This window comes from Amblyomma americanum, chromosome 2 (assembly GCF_052857255.1).
Source record: "Amblyomma americanum isolate KBUSLIRL-KWMA chromosome 2, ASM5285725v1, whole genome shotgun sequence".
NCBI lineage: Eukaryota > Metazoa > Arthropoda > Arachnida > Ixodida > Ixodidae > Amblyomma > Amblyomma americanum.
This window is the reverse complement of record NC_135498.1, coordinates 128,227,283-128,252,895: the sequence shown is the minus strand read 5'-3', so window position 1 is coordinate 128,252,895 and position 25,613 is coordinate 128,227,283.

Genomic DNA, 25,613 nt, shown 5'->3' with positions numbered 1-25,613 from the left:
TCCTGCAGGAAGCTGAACGAGATGCAGTCAAGCCGAGGGAAGGTGAGCCTCATCAAGAAGATTTTCGTTCTTCTGATGGTGCGGAAAGCCGAAAGAATCCTGGAGGCACAGTTGGGCGACGACTAATTCAGTGACTCATCCGACGACGACATTGTTGTGCTCGTATGAATATGGTGCTTTGAAACTTCGCTGCCATGCGCGTCGGGAGCCTAAGAAATATTTAAAGGGGATGAGACGACACTTTTCTTAGTCTTTATAGGTCCATACTGAATGCGCTGTGCAGAACAGAATAACACGAGGCAGGAATGACGTGTAGCAGTGCTACCCGAAAGCTGTGTGAGACAAATCATCAACAAAAACAGTTTATAGGAAAACACCATCGCGGCAAAATTTGAATAATTCTATTTATCATGAAGGTGGTTACATTTTTACTTCGGTTTAAATATCCCGTCACAATGAAATAGCGCCCGGAAAAACACACGAACAAAATAGAGATGAATGGCTAATAATAAAGGAACATAACAACTAAGATAGGGCGGTGGCTACGGCTGGCATGCGCATTCGAAAATAGCAACACCTAAAGCAGTATTGAAGCAAAACGCTTGCATGGCACACATTACCACCGCCGCTTCACTGACACAATCAGGAAATAAACCCCTAATCCAAAGAATTATGGGTAAAAGAACTGAAAGAGAAAGAAAATTAAAAACAGACATGTTAGCTAATATTTCGGCAATGGTCAGATTAAGAGTAAAAAACAAATAAACGCTGTAGTGTACCTAAACCTCCCTGACAAAGAATGCGGTCGAAAAGGTTTGGGAGCCAAAAAGCAAAGTTAAGCGATCGTTGCGTCTTCTCCAATGCACACAAAAAATGTATCTACATCGACCGGTAATTCCTCGGGTTTAAGTAGCGAGGTAACGTCATTCACAGATTAGTCTCTCGACGCAAGGTGCCTTACGTTTTGTTTTTGCCGCAGACCGTTAATGCAGCCCACATTAACACAGTTTCATTTTAATTTATCTAAACATTAAAACATCTAAATTTCTTTCTTTGTTTCTATGAACGGCGTCATTCTATTCTTGCCCATCAACATGAAGGATACCTTATAAGTTGATAAGCAAATGCAGTTTATGTTCTCGTGATTTCAGTTGATGGATATTTCCAAAAGACCCTCCACACATAATCATATTTCACAGCCGTCAGGTGGCAGCAAAAATATTGTACACTTGCAGGGTACCCCGAGAAGGAGCTGTCTAAAACTAGCTGTCATACAGTTTTCCATGAGACAGTTTATCTTATCGGGAAAGAGTAAAAACCTTCCCTGGAAGGAAGTGTGTTCCACTTTTATCGTTAACAGACCGCTAAGTTTCAAATTCTTATCTCTCGTGCTTTCGCAGGGCTTGTGCTATTGCACAGAATCAGTTAGCCTCCTCTGAAACATCCTTACCCTCGTACATACTGAGAAAAGGGGGCTCTTTCACATATCGTCATTCATTCCTGGTCAAAGCAAGGGTATTTGCGCTGAGTGTGTTTTCTGCTCCAGCGTACCGCCTTTTTCCGAGCCATGGACGCTGACGCCCGACAAGTCCTGGCTGTTTCCTGCAGGAAGCTGAACGAGATGCAGTCAAGCCGAAGGAAGGTGAGCCTCATCAAGAAGATTTTCGTTCTTCTGATGGTGCACAAAGCCGAAAGAATCCTGGAGGCGCAGTTGGGCGACGACTCCTTCAGTGACTCAGACGACGACGACATTGTTGTGCTCGTATGAATATGGTGCTTTGAAACTTCGCTGCTATGCGCGTAGGGAGCCTTACATATATTTCAAGGAGATGAGACGTGAGCTTCCTTAGTCTTTACAGGTTCATACTGAATGCGCTGTGCGCAACAGAATGACAAGAGGCAGGAATGACGTGTAGCAGTGCTACCCGAAAGCTGTGTGAGACAAATCATCAACAAAAACAGTTTATAGAAAAACACCATCGCGGCAAAATTTGAATAATTCTATTTATCATGAAGGTAGTTACATTTTTTCTTCAGTTTAAATATCCCGTCACAATGAAATAGCGCCCGGAAAAACACACGAACAAAATAGAGATGAATGGCTAATAATAAAGGAACATAACAACTAAGATGGGGCGGTGGCTACGGCTGGCATGCGCATTCGAAAATAGCAACACCTAAAGCAGTATTGAAGCAAAACGCTTGCATGGCACACATTACCACCGCCGCTTCACTGACACAATCAGGAAATAAACCCCCTAATCCAAAGAATTATGGGTAAAAGAACTGAAAGAGAAAGAAAATTAAAAACAGACATGTTAGCTAATATTTCGGCAATGGTCAGATTAAGAGTAAAATACAAATAAACGCTGTAGTGTACCTAAACCTCCCTGACAAAGAATGCGGTCGAAAAGGTTTGGGAGCCAAAAAGCAAAGTTAAGCGAGCGTTGCGTCTTCTCCAATGCACACAAAAAATGTATCTACATCGACCGGTAATTCCTCGGGTTTAAGTAGCGAGGTAACGTCATTCACAGATTAGTCTCTCGACGCAAGGTGCCTTACGTTTTGTTTTTGCCGCAGACCGTTAATGCAGCCCACATTAACACAGTTTCATTTTAATTTATCTAAACATTAAAACATCTAAATTTCTTTCTTTGTTTCTATGAACGGCGTCATTCTATTCTTGCCCATCAACATGAAGGATACCTTATAAGTTGATAAGCAAATGCAGTTTATGTTCTCGTGATTTCAGTTGATGGATATTTCCAAAAGACCCTCCACAAAAAATCATATTTCACAGCCGTCAGGTGGCAGCAAAAATATTGTACACTTGCAGGGTACCCCGAGAAGGAGCTGTCTAAAACTAGCTGTCATACAGTTTTCCATGAGACAGTTTATCTTATCGGGAAAGAGTAAAAACCTTCCCTGGAAGGAAGTGTGTTCCACTTTTATCGTTAACAGACCGCTAAGTTTCAAATTCTTATCTCTCGTGCTTTCGCAGGGCTTGTGCTATTGCACAGAATCAGTTAGCCTCCTCTGAAACATCCTTACCCTCGTACATACTGAGAAAAGGGGGCTCTTTCACATATCGTCATTCATTCCTGGTCAAAGCAAGGGTATTTGCGCTGAGTGTGTTTTCTGCTCCAGCGTACCGCCTTTTTCCGAGCCATGGACGCTGACGCCCGACAAGTCCTGGCTGTTTCCTGCAGGAAGCTGAACGAGATGCAGTCAAGCCGAAGGAAGGTGAGCCTCATCAAGAAGATTTTCGTTCTTCTGATGGTGCACAAAGCCGAAAGAATCCTGGAGGCGCAGTTGGGCGACGACTCCTTCAGTGACTCAGACGACGACGACATTGTTGTGCTCGTATGAATATGGTGCTTTGAAACTTCGCTGCTATGCGCGTAGGGAGCCTTACATATATTTCAAGGAGATGAGACGTGAGCTTCCTTAGTCTTTACAGGTTCATACTGAATGCGCTGTGCGCAACAGAATGACAAGAGGCAGGAATGACGTGTAGCAGTGCTACCCGAAAGCTGTGTGAGACAAATCATCAACAAAAACAGTTTATAGAAAAACACCATCGCAGCAAAATTTGAATATTTCTATTTATCATGAAGGTGGTTACATTTTTTCTTTGGTTTAACTATCCCGTCACAATAAATTAGCGCGCGAAAAAACGCACGAACAAAATAGAGAGCAAGGGTTAATAATAAAGGAACATAACAACTGAGGAAGGGCGGTGGCTATGGCTGGCATGCGCATTCGAAAATAGCAACACCTAAAGCAGTATTGAAGCAAAACGCTTACATAGCACACATTACCACCGCCACTTCACTGACACAATCAGAAAATAAATCCCCTAACGCAAAGAATTAAGGGTAAAAGAACTGAAAGAGAAAAAAATTAAAAAACAGACATGTTAGCTAATGTTTTGCCAATGGTCAGATTAAGAGTAAATAACAAATAAACGCTGTCGTGTACCTAAACCTCATTGAAAAATAATGCGGTCGAAGAGGTTTGGGAGCCAAAAAGCAAAATTAGGCGAGCGTTGCGTCTTCTCCAATGCACACAAAAAATGTATCTACATCGACCCGTAATTCCTCGGGTTTAAGTAGCGAGGTAACGCCATTCACAGATTAGTCTCTCGACGCAAGGTGCCTTACGTTTTGTTTTTGCCGCAGACCGTTAATGCAGCCCACAATAACACAGTTTCATTTTAATTTATCTAAACATTAAAACATCTAAATTTCTTATTTTTTTTCTATGACCGGCGGCATTCTATTCTTCCCCATCAACATGAAGGATACCTTATAGCTTGATAAGCAAATGCAGTTTATGTTCTCGTGATTTCAGTTGATGGATATTTCCAAAAGCCCCTCCACACATAATCTTATTTCACAGCCGTCAGGTGGCAGCAAATTACTGTACACTCGCAGGGTACCCCGAGAAGGAGCTGTCTAAAACTAGCTGTCATACAGTTTTCAATGAGACAGTTTATCTTATCGGGAAAGAGTAAAACCTTCCCTGGAAGGAAGTGTGTTAACAGACCGCGAAGATTCAAATTCTTATCTCTCGTTCTTTCGCAGGGCTTGTGCTATTGCACAGAATCAGTTAGCCTCCTCTTAAACATCCTTACCCTCGTACATACTGAGAAAAGGGGGCTCATTCACATATCGTCATTCATTCCTGGTCAAAGCAAGGGTATTTGCGCTGAGTGTGTTTTCTGCTCCAGCGTACCGCCTTTTTCCGAGCCATGGACGCTGACGCCCGACAAGTCCTGGCTGTTTCCTGCAGGAAGCTGAACGAGATGCAGCCAAGCCGAAGGAAGGTGAGCCTCATCAAGAAGATTTTCGTTCTTCTGATGGTGCGGAAAGCCGAAAGAATCCTGGAGGCGCAGTTGGGCGACGACTCCTTCAGTGACTCAGACGACGACGACATTGTTGTGCTCGTATGAATATGGTGCTTTGAAACTTCGCTGCTATGCGCGTAGGGAGCCTTACATATATTTCAAGGAGATGAGACGTGAGCTTCCTTAGTCTTTACAGGTTCATACTGAATGCGCTGTGCGCAACAGAATGACAAGAGGCAGGAATGACGTGTAGCAGTGCTACCCGAAAGCTGTGTGAGACAAATCATCAACAAAAACAGTTTATAGAAAATCACCATCGCGGCAAAATTTGAATAATTCTATTTATCATGAAGGTCGTTACATTTTTTCTTCGGTTTAAATATCCCGTCACAATAAAATTGCGCGCCAAAAAACACACGAAAAAAGTAGAGAGGAATGATTAATAATAAAGGAACATAACAACTAAGAAGGGGAGGTGGCTACGGCTGGCATGCGCATTCGAAAATAGCAACACCTAAAGCATTATTGAAGCAAAACGCTTGCATGGCACACATTACCACCGCCACTTCACTGACACAATCAGAAAATAAACCCCCTAACGCAAAGAATTAGGGGCAAAGAACTGAAAGAGAAAAAAAAATTAAAAAACAGACATGTTAGCTAATATTTCGGCAATGGTCAGATTAAGAGTAAAAAACAAATAAACGCTGCAGTGTACCTAAACCTCACTGACAAAGAATGCGGTCGAAGCGGTTTGGGAGCCAAAAAGCAAAATTAAGCGAGCGTTGCATCTTCTCCAATGCACACAAAAATATATCTACATCAACCGGTAATTCCTCGGGTTTAAGTAGCGAGGAACATCATTCACAGATTAGTCTCTCGACGCAAGGTGCCTTACGTTTTCTTTTTGCCGCAGACCGTAATGCAGCCCACATTAACACAGTTTCATTTTAATTTATCCAAACATTAAAACATCTAAATTTCTTTTAGTTTCTATGACCGGCGTCATTCTATTCTTCCCACCAACATGAAGGATACCTTATAACTTGATAAGCAAATGCAGTTTATGTTCTCGTGATTTCAGTTGATGGGTATTTCCAAAAGACCCTCCACACATAATCTTATTTCACAGCCGTCAGGTGGCAGCAAAAATATTGTACACTCGCAGGGTACCCCGAGAAGGAGCTGTCTAAAACTAGCTGTCATACAGTTTTCCATGAGACAGTTTATCTTATCGGGAAAGAGTAAAAACCTTCCCTGGAAGGAAGTGTGTTAACAGACCGCGAAGTTTCAAATTCTTATCTCTCGTGCTTTCGCAGGGCTTGTGCTATTGCACAGAATCAGTTAGCCTCCTCTGAAACATCCTTACCATCGTATATACTGAGAAAAGGGGGCTCATTCACATATCGTCATTCATTCCTGGTCAAAGCAAGGGTATTTGCGCTGAGTGTGTTTTCTGCTCCAGCATACCGCCTTTTTCCGAGCCATGGACGCTGACGCCCGACAAGTCCTGGCTGTTTCCTGCAGGAAGCTGAACGAGATGCAGTCAAGCCGAGGGAAGGTGAGCCTCATCAAGAAGATTTTCGTTCTTCTGATGGTGCGGAAAGCCGAAAGAATCCTGGAGGCGCAGTTGGGCGACGACTCCTTCAGTGACTCAGACGACGACGACATTGTTGTGCTCGTATGATTATGGTGCTTTGAAACTTCGCTGCTATGCGCGTAGGGAGCCTTACATATATTTCAAGGAGATGAGACGTGAGCTTCCTTAGTCTTTACAGGTTCATACTGAATGCGCTGTGCGCAACAGAATGACAAGAGGCAGGAATGACGTGCAGCAGTGCTACCCGAAATCTGTGTGAGACAAATCATCAACAAAAACAGTTTTTAGGAAAACACCATCGCGGCAAAATTTGAATATTTCTATTTATCATGAAGGTGGTTACATTTTTTCTTTGGTTTAACTATCCCGTCACAATAAATTAGCGCGCGAAAAAACGCACGAACAAAATAGAGAGCAAGGGTTAATAATAAAGGAACATAACAACTGAGGAAGGGCGGTGGCTACGGCTGGCATGCGCATTCGAAAATAGCAACACCTAAAGCAGTATTGAAGCAAAACGCTTACATAGCACACATTACCACCGCCACTTCACTGACACAATCAGAAAATAAATCCCCTAACGCAAAGAATTAAGGGTAAAAGAACTGAAAGAGAAAAAGTTAAAAAACAGACATGTTAGCTAATGTTTCGCCAATATTCAGATTAAGAGTAAATAACAAATAAACGCTGTCGTGTACCTAAACCTCATTGAAAAATAATGCGGTCGAAGAGGTTTGGGAGCCAAAAAGCAAAATTAAGCGAGCGTTGCGTCTTCTCCAATGCACACAAAAAATGTATCTACATCGACCCGTAATTCCTCGGGTTTAAGTAGCGAGGTAACGACATTCACAGATTAGTCTCTCGACGCAAGGTGCCTTACGTTTTGTTTTTGCCGCAGACCGTTAATGCAGCCCACATTAACACAGTTTCATTTTAATTTATCTAAACATTAAAACTTCTAAATTTCTTTCTTTGTTTCTATGACCGGCGTCATTCTATTCTTGCCCATCAACATGAAGGATACCTTATAGCTTGATAAGCAAATGCAGTTTATGTTCTCGTGATTTCAGTTGATGGATATTTCCAAAAGCCCCTCCACTCATAATCTTATTTCACAGCCGTCAGGTGGCAGCAAATTATTGTACACTCGCAGGGTACCCCGAGAAGGAGCTGTCTAAAACTAGCTGTCATACAGTTTTCAATGAGACAGTTTATCTTATCGGGAAAGAGTAAAAACCAGCCCTGGAAGGAAGTGTGTTAACAGGCCGCGAAGATTCAAATTCTTATCTCTCATGCTTTCGCAGGGCTTGTGCTATTGCACAGAATCAGTTAGCCTCCTCTGAAACATCCTTACCCTCGTACATACTGAGAAAAGGGGGCTCATTCACATATCGTCATTCATTCCTGGTCAAAGCAAGGGTATTTGCGCTGAGTGTGTTTTCTGCTCCAGCGTACCGCCTTTTTCCGAGCCGTGGACGCTGACGCCCGACAAGTCCTGGCGGTTTCCTGCAGGAAGCTGAACGAGATGCAGTCAAGCCGAGGGAAGGTGAGCCTCATCAAGAAGATTTTCGTTCTTCTGATGGTGCGGAAAGCCGAAAGAATCCTGGAGGCACAGTTGGGCGACGACTCCTTCAGTGACTCATCCGACGACGACATTGTTGTGCTCGTATGAATATGGTGCTTTGAAACTTCGCTGCCATGCGCGTCGGGAGCCTAAGAAATATTTAAAGGGGATGAGACGACACTTTTCTTAGTCTCTATAGGTCCATACTGAATGCGCTGTGCAGAACAGAATAACAAGAGGCAGGAATGACGTGTAGCAGTGCTACCCGAAAGCTGTGTGAGACAAATCATCAACAAAAACAGTTTATAGGAAAACACCATCGCGGCAAAATTTGAATAATTCTATTTATCATGAAGGTGGTTACATTTTTTCTTCGGTTTAAATATCCCGTCACAATGAAATAGCGCCCGGAAAAACACACGAACAAAATAGAGATGAATGGCTAATAATAAAGGAACATAACAACTAAGATGGGGCGGTGGCTACGGCTGGCATGCGCATTCGAAAATAGCAACACCTAAAGCAGTATTGAAGCAAAACGCTTGCATGGCACACATTACCACCGCCGCTTCACTGACACAATCAGGAAATAAACCCCCTAATCCAAAGAATTATGGGTAAAAGAACTGAAAGAGAAAGAAAATTAAAAACAGACATGTTAGCTAATATTTCGGCAATGGTCAGATTAAGAGTAAAAAACAAGTAAACGCTGTAGTGTACCTAAACCTCCCTGACAAAGAATGCGGTCGAAAAGGTTTGGGAGCCAAAAAGCAAAGTTAAGCGAGCGTTGCGTCTTCTCCAATGCACACAAAAAATGTATCTACATCGACCGGTACTTCCTCGGGTTTAAGTAGCGAGGTAACGTCATTCACAGATTAGTCTCTCGACGCAAGGTGCCTTACGTTTTGTTTTTGCCGCAGACCGTTAATGCAGCCCACATTAACACAGTTTCATTTTAATTTATCTAAACATTAAAACATCTAAATTTCTTTCTTTGTTTCTATGAACGGCGTCATTCTATTCTTGCCCATCAACATGAAGGATACCTTATAACTTGATAAGCAAATGCAGTTTATGTTCTCGTGATTTCAGTTGATGGATATTTCCAAAAGACCCTCCACACATAATCTTATTTCACAGCCGTCAGGTGGCAGCAAAAATATTGTACACTTGCAGGGTACCCCGAGAAGGAGCTGTCTAAAACTAGCTGTCATACAGTTTTCCATGAGACAGTTTATCTTATCGGGCAAGAGTAAAAACCTTCCCTGGAAGGAAGTGTGTTCCACTTTTATCGTTAACAGACCGCTAAGTTTCAAATTCTTATCTCTCGTGCTTTCGCAGGGCTTGTGCTATTGCACAGAATCAGTTAGCCTCCTCTGAAACATCCTTACCCTCGTACATACTGAGAAAAGGGGGCTCATTCACATATCGTCATTCATTCCTGGTCAAAGCAAGGGTATTTGCGCTGAGTGTGTTTTCTGCTCCAGCGTACCGCCTTTTTCCGAGCCATGGACGCTGACGCCCGACAAGTCCTGGCTGTTTCCTGCAGGAAGCTGAACGAGATGCAGTCAAGCCGAAGGAAGGTGAGCCTCATCAAGAAGATTTTCGTTCTTCTGATGGTGCGGAAAGCCGAAAGAATCCTGGAGGCGCAGTTGGGCGACGACTCCTTCAGTGACTCAGACGACGACGACATTGTTGTGCTCGTATGAATATGGTGCTTTGAAACTTCGCTGCTATGCGCGTAGGGAGCCTTACATATATTTCAAGGAGATGAGACGTGAGCTTCCTTAGTCTTTACAGGTTCATACTGAATGCGCTGTGCGCAACAGAATGACAAGAGGCAGGAATGACGTGTAGCAGTGCTACCCGAAAGCTGTGTGAGACAAATCATCAACAAAAACAGTTTATAGAAAAACACCATCGCGGCAAAATTTGAATAATTCTATTTATCATGAAGGTAGTTACATTTTTTCTTCGGTTTAAATATCCCGTCACAATGAAATTGCGCGCCAAAAAACACACGAAAAAAATAGAGAGGAATGATTAATAATAAAGGAACATAACAACTAAGAAGGGGCGGTGGCTACGGCTGGCATGCGCATTCGAAAATAGCAACACCTAAAGCATTATTGAAGCAAAACGCTTGCATGGCACACATTACCACCGCCACTTCACTGACACAATCAGAAAATAAACCCCCTAACGCAAAGAATTAAGAGTCAAAGAACTGAAAGAGAAAAAAAATTAAAAAACAGACATGTTAGCTAATATTTCGGCAATGGTCAGATTAAGAGTAAAAAACAAATAAACGCTGCAGTGTACCTAAACCTCACTGACAAAGAATGCGGTCGAAGCGGTTTGGGAGCCAAAAAGCAAAATTAAGCGAGCGTTGCATCTTCTCCATTGCACACAAAAAATGTATCTACATCAACCGGTAATTCCTCGGGTTTAAGTAGCGAGGAACGTCATTCACAGATTAGTCTCTCGACCCAAGGTGCCTTACGTTTTGTTTTTGCCGCAGACCGTTAATGCAGCCCACATTAACACAGTTTCATTTTAATTTATCCAAACATTAAAACATCTAAATTTCTTTCTTTGTTTCTATGTCCGGCGTCATTCTATTCTTGCCCATCAACATGAAGGATACCTTATAACTTGATAAGCAAATGCAGTTTATGTTCTCGTGATTTCAGTTGATGGATATTTCCAAAAGACTCTCCACTCATAATCTTATTTCACAGCCGTCAGGTGGCAGCAAATTATTGTACACTCGCAGGGTACCCCGAGAAGGAGCTGTCTAAAACTAGCTGTCATACAGTTTTCAATGAGACAGTTTATCTTATCGGGAAAGAGTAAAAACCTTCCCTGGAAGGAAGTGTGTTAACAGACCGCGAAGATTCAAATTCTTATCTCTCGTGCTTTCGCAGGGCTTGTGCTATTGCACAGAATCAGTTAGCCTCCTCTGAAACATCCTTACCCTCGTACATACAGAGAAAAGGGGGCTCATTCACATATCGTCATTCATTCCTGGTCAAAGCACGGGTATTTGCGCTGAGTGTGTTTTCTCTCCAGCGTACCGCCTTTTTCCGAGCCATGGACGCTGACGCCCGACAAGTCCTGGCGGTTTCCTGCAGGAAGCTGAACGAGATGCAGTCAAGCCGAAGGAAGGTGAGCCTCATCAAGAAGATTTTCGTTCTTCTGATGGTGCGGAAAGCCGAAAGAATCCTGGAGGCGCAGTTGGGCGACGACTCCTTCAGTGACTCAGACGACGACGACATTGTTGTGCTCGTATGAATATGGTGCTTTGAAACTTCGCTGCTATGCGCGTAGGGAGCCTTACATATATTTCAGGGAGATGAGACGTGAGCTTCCTTAGTCTTTACAGTTTCATACTGAATGCGCTGTGCGTAACAGAATGACAAGAGGCAGGAATGACGTGTAGCAGTGCTACCAGAAAGCTGTGTGAGACAAATCATCCACAAAAACAGTTTATAGGAAAACACCATCGCGGCAAAATTTGAATAATGCTATTTATCATGAAGGTGTTTACATTTTTTCTTTGGTTTAAATATCCCGTCACAATGAAATAGCGCGCGAAAAAACACGCGAACAATATAGAGAGGAATGGTTAATAATAAAGGAACATAACAACTAAGAAGGGGCGGTGGCTACAGCTGGCATGCGCATTCGAAAATAGCAACACCTAAAGCAGTATTGAAGCAAAACGCTTGCATGGCACACATTACCACCGCCACTTCACTGACACAATCAGAAAATAAACCCCCTAACGCAAAGAATTAAGGGTCAAAGAACTGAAAGAGAAAAAAAATTAAAAAACAGACATGTTAGCTAATATTTCGGCAATGGCCAGATTAAGAGTAAAAAACAAATAAACGCTGCAGTGTACCTAAACCTCACTGACAAAGAATGCGGTCGAAAAGGTTTGGGAGCCAAAAACCAAAATTAAGCGAGCGTTGCATCTTCTCCATTGCACACAAAAAATGTATCTACATCAATCGGTAATTCATCGGGTTTAAGTAGCGAGGAACGTCATTCACAAATTAGTCTCTCGGCGCAAGGTGCCTTACGTTTTGTTTTCGCCGCAGACCGTTAATGCAGCCCACATTAACACGGTTTCATTTTAATTTATCCAAACATAAAACATCTAAATTTCTTTCTTTGTTTCTATGTCCGGCGTCATTCTATTCTTGCCCATCAACATGAAGGATACCTTATAACTTGATAAGCAAATGCAGTCTATGTTCTCGTGATTTCAGTTGATGGATATTTCCAAAAAACCCTCCACTCATAATCTTATTTCACAGCCGTCAGGTGGCAGCAAATTATTGTACACTCGCAGGGTACCCCGAGAAGGAGCTGTCTAAAACTAGCTGTCATACAGTTTTCAATGAGACAGTTTATCTTATCGGGAAAGAGTAAAAACCTTCCCTGGAAGGAAGTGTGTTAACAGACCGCGAAGATTCAAATTCTTATTTCTCGTGCTTTTGCAGGGCTTGTGCTATTGCACAGAATCAGTTAGCCTCCTCTGAAAGATCCTTACCCTCGTACATACTGAGAAAAGGAGGCTCATTCACATATCGTCATTCATTCCTGGTGAAAGCAAGGGTATTTGCGCTGAGTGTGTTTTCAGCTCATGCGTACCGCCTTCTTCCGAGCCATGGACGCTGACGCCCGACAAGACCTGGCTGTTTCCTGCAGGAAGCTGAACGAGATGCAGTCAAGCCGAAGGAAGGTGAGTCTCATCAAGAAGATTTTTGTTCTTCTGATGGTGCGGAAAGCCGAAAGAATCCTGGAGGCGCAGTTGGGCGACGACTCCTTCAGTGACTCAGACGACGACGACATTGTTGTGCTCGTATGAATATGGTGCTTTGAAACTTCGCTGCTATGCGCGTAGGGAGCATAAGAAATATTTAAAGGGGATGAGACGACAATTTCCTTAGTCTTTATAGGTCCATACTGAATGCGCTGTGCGGAACAGAATGACAAGAGGCAGGAATGACGTGTAGCAGTGCTACCCGAAAGCTGTGTGAGACAAATCATCAACAAAAACAGTTTATAGAAAAACACCATCGCAGCAAAATTTGAATATTTCTATTTATCATGAAGGTGGTTACATTTTTTCTTTGGTTTAACTATCCCGTCACAATAAATTAGCGCGCAAAAAAACGCACGAACAAAATAGAGAGCAAGGGTTAATAATAAAGGAACATAACAACTGAGGAAGGGCGGTGGCTACGGCTGGCATGCGCATTCGAAAATAGCAACACCTAAAGCAGTATTGAAGCAAAACGCTTACATAGCACACATTACCACCGCCACTTCACTGACACAATCAGAAAATAAATCCCCTAACGCAAAGAATTAAGGGTAAAAGAACTGAAAGAGAAAAAAATTAAAAAACAGACATGTTAGCTAATGTTTCGCCAATGGTCAGATTAAGAGTAAATAACAAATAAACGCTGTCGTGTACCTAAACCTCATTGAAAAATAATGCGGTCGAAGAGGTTTGGGAGCCAAAAAGCAAAATTAAGCGAGCGTTGCATCTTCTCCATTGCACACAAAAAATATATCTACATCAACCGGTAATTCCTCGGGTTTAAGTAGCGAGGAACGTCATTCACAGATTAGTCTCTCGACGCAAGGTGCCTTACGTTTTCTTTTTGCCGCAGACCGTTAATGCAGCCCACATTAACACAGTTTCATTTTAATTTATCCAAACATTAAAACATCTAAATTTCTTTTAGTTTCTATGACCGGCGTCATTCTATTCTTGCCCACCAACATGAAGGATACCTTATAACTTGATAAGCAAATGCAGTTTATGTTCTCGTGATTTCAGTTGATGGGTATTTCCAAAAGACCCTCCACACATAATCTTATTTCACAGCCGTCAGGTGGCAGCAAAATATTGTACACTCGCAGGGTACCACGAGAAGGAGCTGTCTAAAACTAGCTGTCATACAGTTTTCCATGAGACAGTTTATCTTGTCGGGAAAGAGTAAAAACCTTCCCTGGAAGGAAGTGTGTTAACAGACCGCGAAGTTTCAAATTCTTATCTCTCGTGCTTTCGCAGGGCTTGTGCTATTGCACAGAATCAGTTAGCCTCCTCTGAAACATCCTTACCATCGTATATACTGAGAAAAGGGGGCTCATTCACATATCGTCATTCATTCCTGGTCAAAGCAAGGGTATTTGTGCTGAGTGTGTTTTCTGCTCCAGCATACCGCCTTTTTCCGAGCCATGGACGCTGACGCCCGACAAGTCCTGGCTGTTTCCTGCAGGAAGCTGAACGAGATGCAGTCAAGCCGAAGGAAGGTGAGCCTCATCAAGAAGATTTTCGTTCTTCTGATGGTGCGGAAAGCCGAAAGAATCCTGGAGGCGCAGTTGGGCGACGACTCCTTCAGTGACTCAGACGACGACGACATTGTTGTGCTCGTATGAATATGGTGCTTTGAAACTTCGCTGCTATGCGCGTAGGGAGCCCTACATATATTTCAAGGAGATGAGACGTGAGCTTCCTTAGTCTTTACAGGTTCATACTGAATGCGCTGTGCGCAACAGAATGACAAGAGGCAGGAATGACGTGCAGCAGTGCTACCCGAAATCTGTGTGAGACAAATCATCAAAAAAACAGTTTTTAGGAAAACACCATCGCGGCAAAATTTGAATATTTCTATTTATCATGAAGGTGGTTACATTTTTTCTTTGGTTTAACTATCCCGTCACAATAAATTAGCGCGCGAAAAAACGCACGAACAAAATAGAGAGCAAGGGTTAATAATAAAGGAACATAACAACTGAGGAAGGGCGGTGGCTACGGCTGGCATGCGCATTCGAAAATAGCAACACCTAAAGCAGTATTGAAGCAAAACGCTTACATAGCACACATTACCACCGCCACTTCACTGACACAATCAGAAAATAAATCCCTTAACGCAAAGAATTAAGGGTAAAAGAACTGAAAGAGAAAAGGTTAAAAAACAGACATGTTAGCTAATGTTTCGCCAATATTCAGATTAAGAGTAAATAACAAATAAACGCTGTCGTGTACCTAAACCTCATTGAAAAATAATGCGGTCGAAGAGGTTTGGGAGCCAAAAAGCAAAATTAAGCGAGCGTTGCGTCTTCTCCAATGCACACAAAAAATGTATCTACATCGACCTGTAATTCCTCGGGTTTAAGTAGCGAGGTAACGCCATTCACAGATTAGTCTCTCGACGCAAGGTGCCTTACGTTTTGTTTTTGCCGCAGACCGTTAATGCAGCCCACATTAACACAGTTTCATTTTAATTTATCTAAACATTAAAACATCTAAATTTCTTTCTTTGTTTCTATGACCGGCGTCATTCTATTCTTGCCCATCAACATGAAGGATACCTTATAGCTTGATAAGCAAATGCAGTTTATGTTCTCGTGATTTCAGTTGATGGATATTTCCAAAAGCCCCTCTACTCATAATCTTATTTCACAGCCGTCAGGTGGCAGCAAATTATTGTACACTCGCAGGGTACCCCGAGAAGGAGGTGTCTAAAACTAGCTGTCATACAGTTTTCAATGAGACAGTTTATCTTATCGGGAAAGAGTAAAAACCAGCCCTGGAAGGAAGTGTGTTAACAGGCCGCGAAGATTCAAATTCTTATCTCTCGTGCTTTCGCAGGGCTTGTGCTATTGCACAGAATCAGTTAGCCTCCTCTGAAACATCCTTACCCTCGTACATACTGAGAAAAGGGGGCTCATTCACATATCGTCATTCATTCCTGGTCAAAGCAAGGGTATTTGCGCTGAGTGTGTTTTCTGCTCCAGCGTACCGCCTTTTTCCGAGCCGTGGACGCTGACGCCCGACAAGTCCTGGCGGTTTCCTGCAGGAAGCTGAACGAGATGCAGTCAAGCCGAGGGAAGGTGAGCCTCATCAAGAAGATTTTCGTTCTTCTGATGGTGCGGAAAGCCGAAAGAATCCTGGAGGCACAGTTGGGCGACGACTCCTTCAGTGACTCATCCGACGACGACATTGTTGTGCTCGTATGAATATGGTGCTTTGAAACTTCGCTGCCATGCGCGTCGGGAGCCTAAGAAATATTTAAAGGGGATGAGACGACACTTTTCTTAGTCTTTATAGGTCCATACTGAATGCGCTATGCAGAACAGAATAACAAGAGGCAGGAATGACGTGTAGCAGTGCTACCCGAAAGCTGTGTGAGACAAATCATCAACAAAAACAGTTTATAGGAAAACACCATCGCGGCAAAATTTGAATAATTCTATTTATCATGAAGGTGGTTACATTTTTTCTTCGGTTTAAATATCCCGTCACAATGAAATAGCGCCCGGAAAAACACACGAACAAAATAGAGATGAATGGCTAATAATAAAGGAACATAACAACTAAGATGGGGCGGTGGCTACGGCTGGCATGCGCATTCGAAAATAGCAACACCTAAAGCAGTATAGAAGCAAAACGCTTGCATGGCACACATTACCACCGCCGCTTCACTGACACAATCAGGAAATAAACCCCCTAATCCAAAGAATTAAGGGTCAAAGAACTGAAAGAGAAAAAATATAAAAAACAGACATGTTAGCTAATATTTCGGCAATGGTCAGATTAAGAGTAAAAAACAAATAAACGCTGCAGTGTACCTAAACCTCACTGACAAAGAATGCGGTCGAAGCGGTTTGGGAGCCAAAAAGCAAAATTAAGCGAGCGTTGCGTCTTCTCCAATGCACACAAAAAATGTATCTACATCGACCGGTAATTCCTCGGGTTTAAGTAGCGAGGTAACGTCATTCACAGATTAGTCTCTCGACGCAAGGTGCCTTACGTTTTGTTTTTGCCGCAGACCGTTAATGCAGCCCACATTAACACAGTTTCATTTTAATTTATCTAAACATTAAAACATCTAAATTTCTTTCTTTGTTTCTATGAACGGCGTCATTCTATTCTTGCCCATCAACATGAAGGATACCTTATAACTTGATAAGCAAATGCTGTTTATGTTCTCGTGATTTCAGTTGATGGATATTTCCAAAAGACCCTCCACACATAATCTTATTTCACAGCCGTCAGGTGGCAGCAAAAATATTGTACACTCGCAGGGTACCCCGAGAAGGAGCTGTCTAAAACTAGCTGTCATACAGTTTTCAATGAGGCAGTTTATCTTATCGGGAAAGAGTAAAAACCTTCCCTGGAAGGAAGTGTGTTCCACTTTTATCGTTAACAGACCGCTAAGTTTCAAATTCTTATCTCTCGTGCTTTCGCAGGGCTTGTGCTATTGCACAGAATCAGTTAGCCTCCTCTGAAACATCCTTACCATCGTACATACTGAGAAAAGGGGGCTCATTCACATATCGTCATTCATTCCTGGTCAAAGCAAGGGTATTTGCGCTGAGTGTGTTTTCTGCTCCAGCGTACCGCCTTTTTCCGAGCCATGGACGCTGACGCCCGACAAGTCCTGGCTGTTTCCTGCAGGAAGCTGAACGAGATGCAGTCAAGCCGAAGGAAGGTGAGCCTCATCAAGAAGATTTTCGTTCTTCTGATGGTGCAGAAAGCCGAAAGAATCCTGGAGGCGCAGTTGGGCGACGACTCCTTCAGTGACACAGACGACGACGACATTGTTGTGCTCGTATGAATATGGTGCTTTGAAACTTCGCTGCCATGCGCGTTGGGAGCCTAAGAAATATTTAAAGGGGATGAGATGACAATCTTCTTAGTCTTTATAGGTCCATACTGAATGCGCTGTGCGCAACAGAATGACAAGAGGCAGGAATGACGTGTAGCAGTGCTACCCGAAAGCTGTGTGAGACAAATCAACAAAAACAGTTTATAGAAAAACACCATCGCGGCAAAATTTGAATAACTCTATTTATCATGAAGGTAGTTACATTTTTTCTTCGGTTTAAATATCCCGTCACAATGAAATTGCGCGCCAAAAAACACACGAAAAAAATAGAGAGGAATGATTAATAATAAAGGAACATAACAACTAAGAAGGGGCGGTGGCTACGGCTGGCATGCGCATTCGAAAATAGCAACACCTAAAGCAATATTGAAGCAAAACGCTTGCATGGCACACATTACCACCGCCACTTCACTGACACAATCAGAAAATAAACCCCCTAACGCAAAGAATTAAGGGTCAAAGAACTGAAAGAGAAAAAAAATTAAAAAACAGACATGTTAGCTACTATTTCGGCAATGGTCAGATTAAGAGTAAAAAACAAATAAACGCTGCAGTGTACCTAAACCTCACTGACAAAGAATGCGGTCGAAGCGGTTTGGGAGCCAAAAAGCAAAATTAAGCGAGCGTTGCGTCTTCTCCAATGCACACAAAAAATGTATCTACATCGACCGGTAATTCCTCGGGTTTAAGTAGCGAGGTAACGTCATTCACAGATTAGTCTCTCGACGCAAGGTGCCTTACGTTTTGTTTTTGCCGCAGACCGTTAATGCAGCCCACATTACCACAGTTTCATTTTAATTTATCTAAACATTAAAACATCTAAATTTCTTTCTTTGTTTCTATGAACGGCGTCATTCTATTCTTGCCCATCAACATGAAGGATACCTTATATCTTGATAAGCAAATGCTGTTTATGTTCTCGTGATTTCAGTTGATGGATATTTCCAAAAGACCCTCCACACATAATCTTATTTCACAGCCGTCAGGTGGCAGCAAAAATATTGTACACTCGCAGGGTACCCCGAGAAGGAGCTGTCTAAAACTAGCTGTCATACAGTTTTCAATGAGGCAGTTTATCTTATCGGGAAAGAGTAAAAACCTTCCCTGGAAGGAAGTGTGTTCCACTTTTATCGTTAACAGACGGCTAAGTTTCAAATTCTTATCTCTCGTGCTTTCGCAGGGCTTGTGCTATTGCACAGAATCAGTTAGCCTCCTCTGAAACATCCTTACCATCGTACATACTGAGAAAAGGGGGCTCATTCACATATCGTCATTCATTCCTGGTCAAAGCAAGGGTATTTGCGCTGAGTGTGTTTTCTGCTCCAGCGTACCGCCTTTTTCCGAGCCATGGACGCTGACGCCCGACAAGTCCTGGCTGTTTCCTGCAGGAAGCTGAACGAGATGCAGTCAAGCCGAATTAAGGTGAGCCTCATCAAGAAGATTTTCGTTCTTCTGATGGTGCAGAAAGCCGAAAGAATCCTGGAGGCGCAGTTGGGCGACGACTCCTTCAGTGACTCAGACGACGACGACATTGTTGTGTTCGTATGAATATGGTGCTTTGAAACTTCGCTGCCATGCGCGTTGGGAGCCTAAGAAATATTTAAAGGGGATGAGATGACAATCTTCTTAGTCTTTATAGGTCCATACTGAATGCGCTGTGCGCAACAGAATGACAAGAGGCAGGAATGACGTGTAGCAGTGCTACCCGAAGGCTGTGTGAGACAAATCATCCACAAAAACAGTTTATAGGAAAACACCATCGCGGCAAAATTTGAATAATGCTATTTATCATGAAGGTGGTTACATTTTTTCTTTGGTTTAAATATCCCGTCACAATGAAATAGCGCGCGAAAAAACACGCGAACAATATAGAGAGGAATGGGTAATAATAAAGGAACATAACAACTAAGAAGGGGCGGTGGCTACGGCTGGCATGCGCATTCGAAAATAGCAACACCTAAAGCAGTATTGAAGCAAAACGCTTGCATGGCACACATTACCACCGCCACTTCACTGACACAATCAGAAAATAAACCCCCTAACGCAAAGAATTAAGGGTCAAAGAACTGAAAGAGAAAAAAAATTAAAAAACAGACATGTTAGCTAATATTTCGGCAATGGTCAGAATAAGAGTAAAAAACAAATAAACGCTGCAGTGTACCTAAACCTCACTGACAAAGAATGCGGTCGAAAAGGTTTGGGAGCCAAAAAGCAAAATTAAGCGAGCGTTGCATCTTCTCCATTGCACACAAAAAATATATCTACATCAATCGGTAATTCCTCGGGTTTAAGTAGCGAGGAACGTCATTCACAAATTAGTCTCTCGGCGCAAGGTGCCTTACGTTTTGTTTTCGCCGCAGACCGTTAATGCAGCCCACATTAACACAGTTTCATTTTAATTTATCCAAACATTAAAACATCTAAATTTCTTTCTTTGTTTCTATGTCCGTCGTCATTCTATTCTTGCCCATCAACATGAAGGATACCTTATAACTTGATAAGCAAATGCAGTCTATGTTCTCGTGATTTCAGTTGATGGATATTTCCAAAAGACCCTCCACTCATAATCTTATTTCACAGCCGTCAGGTGGCAGCAAATTATTGTACACTCGCAGGGTACCCCGAGAAGGAGCTGTCTAAAACTAGCTGTCATACAGTTTTCAATGAGACAGTTTATCTTATCGGGAAAGAGTAAAAACCTTCCCTGGAAGGAAGTGTGTTAACAGACCGCGAAGATTCAAATTCTTATTTCTCGTGCTTTTGCAGGGCTTGTGCTATTGCACAGAATCAGTTAGCCTCCTCTGAAACATCCTTACCCTCGTACATACTGAGAAAAGGGGGCTCATTCACATATCGTCATTGATTCCTGGTCAAAGCAAGGGTATTTGCGCTGAGTGTGTTTTCTGCTCCAGCGTACCGCCTTTTTCCGAGCCATGGACGCTGACGCCCGACAAGTCCTGGCGGTTTCCTGCAGGAAGCTGAACGAGATGCAGTCAAGCCGAGGGAAGGTGAGCCTCATCAAGAAAATTTTCGTTCTTCTGATGGTGCGGAAAGCCGAAAGAATCCTGGAGGCGCAGTTGGGCGACGACTCCTTCAGTGACTCAGACGACGACGACATTGTTGTGCTCGTATGAATATGGTGCTTTGAAACTTCGCTGCCATGCGCTTCGGGAGCCTAAGAAATATTTAAAGGGGCTGAGACAACAATTTCCTTAGTCTTTATAGGTCCATACTGAATGCGCTGTGCGGAACAGAATAACAAGAGGCAGGAATGACGTGTAGCAGTGCTACCCGAAAGCTGTGTGAGACAAATCATCAACAAAAACAGTTTATAGGAAAACACCATCGCGGCAAAATTTGAATAATTCAATTTATCATGAAGGTGGTTACATTTTTTCTTCGGTTTAAATATCCCGTCACAATGAAATAGCGCCCGGAAAAACACACGAACAAAATAGAGAAGAATGGTTAATAATAAAGGAACATAACAACTAAGATGGGGCGGTGGCTACGGCTGGCATGCGCATTTGAAAATAGCAACACCTAAAGCAGTATTGAAGAAAAACGCTTGCATGGCACACATTACCACCGCCACTTCACTGACACAATCAGAAAATAAACCCCCTAATCCAAAGAACTATGGGTAAAAGAACTGAAAGAGAAAGAAAATTAAAAACAGACATGTTAGCTAATATTTCGGCAATGGTCAGATTAAGAGTAAAAAACAAATAAACGCTGTAGTGTACCTAAACCTCCCTGACAAAGAATGCGGTCGAAAAGGTTTGGGAGCCAAAAAGCAAAGTTAAGCGAGCGTTGCGTCTTCTCCAATGCACACAAAAAATGTATCTACATCGACCGGTAATTCCTCGGGTTTAAGTAGCGAGGTAACGTCATTCACAGATTAGTCTCTCGACGCAAGGTGCCTTACGTTTTGTTTTTGCCGCAGACCGTTAATGCAGCCCACATTAACAAAGTTACATTTTAATTTATCTAAACAATAAAACATAAAAATTTCTTTGTTTCTATGAACGGCGTCATTCTATTCTTGCCCATCAACATGAAGGATACCTTATAACTTGATAAGCAAATGCAGTTTATGTTCTCGTGATCTCAGTTGATAGATATTTCCAAAAGACCCTCCACACATAATCTTATTTCACAGCCGTCAGGTGGCAGCAAAAATATTGTACACTCGCAGGGTACCCCGAGAAGGAGCTGTCTAAAACTAGCTGTCATACAGTTTTCCATGAGACAGTTTATCTTATCGGGAAAGAGTAAAAACCTTCCCTGGAAGGAAGTGTGTTCCACTTTTCTCGTTAACAGACCGCTAAGTTTCAAATTCTTATCTCTCGTGCTTTCGCAGGGCTTGTGCTATTGCACAGAATCAGTTAGCCTCCTCTGAAACATCCTTACAATCGTACATACTGAGAAAAGGGGGCTCATTCACATATCGTCATTCATTCCTGGTCAAAGCAAGGGTATTTGCGCTGAGTGTGTTTTCTGCTCCAGCGTACCGCCTTTTTCCGAGCCATGGACGCTGACGCCCGACAAGTCCTGGCTGTTTCCTGCAGGAAGCTGAACGAGATGCAGTCAAGCCGAATTAAGGTGAGCCTCATCAAGAAGATTTTCGTTCTTCTGATGGTGCAGAAAGCCGAAAGAATCCTGGAGGCGCAGTTGGGCGACGACTCCTTCAGTGACTCAGACGACGACGACATTGTTGTGTTCGTATGAATATGGTGCTTTGAAACTTCGCTGCCATGCGCGTTGGGAGCCTAAGAAATATTTAAAGGGGATGAGATGACAATCTTCTTAGTCTTTATAGGTCCATACTGAATGCGCTGTGCGCAACAGAATGACAAGAGGCAGGAATGACGTGTAGCAGTGCTACCCGAAGGCTGTGTGAGACAAATCATCCACAAAAACAGTTTATAGGAAAACACCATCGCGGCAAAATTTGAATAATGCTATTTATCATGAAGGTGGTTACATTTTTTCTTTGGTTTAAATATCCCGTCACAATGAAATAGCGCGCGAAAAAACACGCGAACAATATAGAGAGGAATGGGTAATAATAAAGGAACATAACAACTAAGAAGGGGCGGTGGCTACGGCTGGCATGCGCATTCGAAAATAGCAACACCTAAAGCAGTATTGAAGCAAAACGCTTGCATGGCACACATTACCACCGCCACTTCACTGACACAATCAGAAAATAAACCCCCTAACGCAAAGAATTAGGGGTCAAAGAACTGAAAGAGAAAAAAAATTAAAAAACAGACATGTTAGCTAATATTTCGGCAATGGTCAGAATAAGAGTAAAAAACAAATAAACGCTGCAGTGTACCTAAACCTCACTGACAAAGAATGCGGTCGAAAAGGTTTGGGAGCCAAAAAGCAAAATTAAGCGAGCGTTGCATCTTCTCCATTGCACACAAAAAATATATCTACATCAATCGGTAATTCCTCGGGTTTAAGTAGCGAGGAACGTCATTCACAAATTAGTCTCTCGGCGCAAGGTGCCTTACGTTTTGTTTTCGCCGCAGACCGTTAATGCAGCCCACATTAACACAGTTTCATTTTAATTTATCCAAACATTAAAACATCTAAATTTCTTTCTTTGTTTCTATGTCCGTCGTCATTCTATTCTTGCCCATCAACATGAAGGATACCTTATAACTTGATAAGCAAATGCAGTCTATGTTCTCGTGATTTCAGTTGATGGATATTTCCAAAAGACCCTCCACTCATAATCTTATTTCACAGCCGTCAGGTGGCAGCAAATTATTGTACACTCGCAGGGTACCCCGAGAAGGAGCTGTCTAAAACTAGCTGTCATACAGTTTTCAATGAGACAGTTTATCTTATCGGGAAAGAGTAAAAACCTTCCCTGGAAGGAAGTGTGTTAACAGACCGCGAAGATTCAAATTCTTATTTCTCGTGCTTTTGCAGGGCTTGTGCTATTGCACAGAATCAGTTAGCCTCCTCTGAAACATCCTTACCCTCGTACATACTGAGAAAAGGGGGCTCATTCACATATCGTCATTGATTCCTGGTCAAAGCAAGGGTATTTGCGCTGAGTGTGTTTTCTGCTCCAGCGTACCGCCTTTTTCCGAGCCATGGACGCTGACGCCCGACAAGTCCTGGCGGTTTCCTGCAGGAAGCTGAACGAGATGCAGTCAAGCCGAGGGAAGGTGAGCCTCATCAAGAAAATTTTCGTTCTTCTGATGGTGCGGAAAGCCGAAAGAATCCTGGAGGCACAGTTGGGCGACGACTCCTTCAGTGACTCAGACGACGACGACATTGTTGTGCTCGTATGAATATGGTGCTTTGAAACTTCGCTGCCATGCGCGTCGGGAGCCTAAGAAATATTTAAAGGGGATGAGACGACAATTTTCTTAGTCTTTATAGGTCCATACTGAATGCGCTGTGCGGAACAGAATAACAAGAGGCAGGAATGACGTGTAGCAGTGCTACCCGAAAGCTGTGTGAGACAAATCATCAACAAAAACAGTTTATAGGAAAACACCATCGCGGCAAAATTTGAATAATTCAATTTATCATGAAGGTGGTTACATTTTTTCTTCGGTTTAAATATCCCGTCACAATGAAATAGCGCCCGGAAAAACACACGAACAAAATAGAGAAGAATGGTTAATAATAAAGGAACATAACAACTAAGATGGGGCGGTGGCTACGGCTGGCATGCGCATTCGAAAATAGCAACACCTAAAGCAGTATTGAAGAAAAACGCTTGCATGGCACACATTACCACCGCCACTTCACTGACACAATCAGAAAATAAACCCCCTAATCCAAAGAACTATGGGTAAAAGAACTGAAAGAGAAAGAAAATTAAAAACAGACATGTTAGCTAATATTTCGGCAATGGTCAGATTAAGAGTAAAAAACAAATAAACGCTGTAGTGTACCTAAACCTCCCTGACAAAGAATGCGGTCGAAAAGGTTTGGGAGCCAAAAAGCAAAGTTAAGCGAGCGTTGCGTCTTCTCCAATGCACACAAAAAATGTATCTACATCGACCGGTAATTCCTCGGGTTTAAGTAGCGAGGTAACGTCATTCACAGATTAGTCTCTCGACGCAAGGTGCCTTACGTTTTGTTTTTGCCGCAGACCGTTAATGCAGCCCACATTAACACAGTTACATTTTAATTTATCTAAACAATAAAACATAAAAATTTTTTTGTTTCTATGAACGGCGTCATTCTATTTTTGCCCATCAACATGAAGGATACCTTATAACTTGATAAGCAAATGCAGTTTATGTTCTCGTGATCTCAGTTGATAGATATTTCCAAAAGACCCTCCACACATAATCTTATTTCACAGCCGTCAGGTGGCAGCAAAAATATTGTACACTCGCAGGGTACCCCGAGAAGGAGCTGTCTAAAACTAGCTGTCATACAGTTTTCCATGAGACAGTTTATCTTATCGGGAAAGAGTAAAAACCTTCCCTGGAAGGAAGTGTGTTCCACTTTTCTCGTTAACAGACCGCTAAGTTTCAAATTCTTATCTCTCGTGCTTTCGCAGGGCTTGTGCTATTGCACAGAATCAGTTAGCCTCCTCTGAAACATCCTTACCATCGTACATACTGAGAAAAGGGGGCTCATTCACATATCGTCATTCATTCCTGGTCAAAGCAAGGGTATTTGCGCTGAGTGTGTTTTCTGCTCCAGCGTACCGCCTTTTTCCGAGCCATGGACGCTGACGCCCGACAAGTCCTGGCTGTTTCCTGCAGGAAGCTGAACGAGATGCAGTCAAGCCGAAGGAAGGTGAGCCTCATCAAGAAGATTTTCGTTCTTCTGATGGTGCGGAAAGCCGAAAGAATCCTGGAGGCACAGTTGGGCGACGACTCCTTCAGTGACTCAGACGACGACGACATTGTT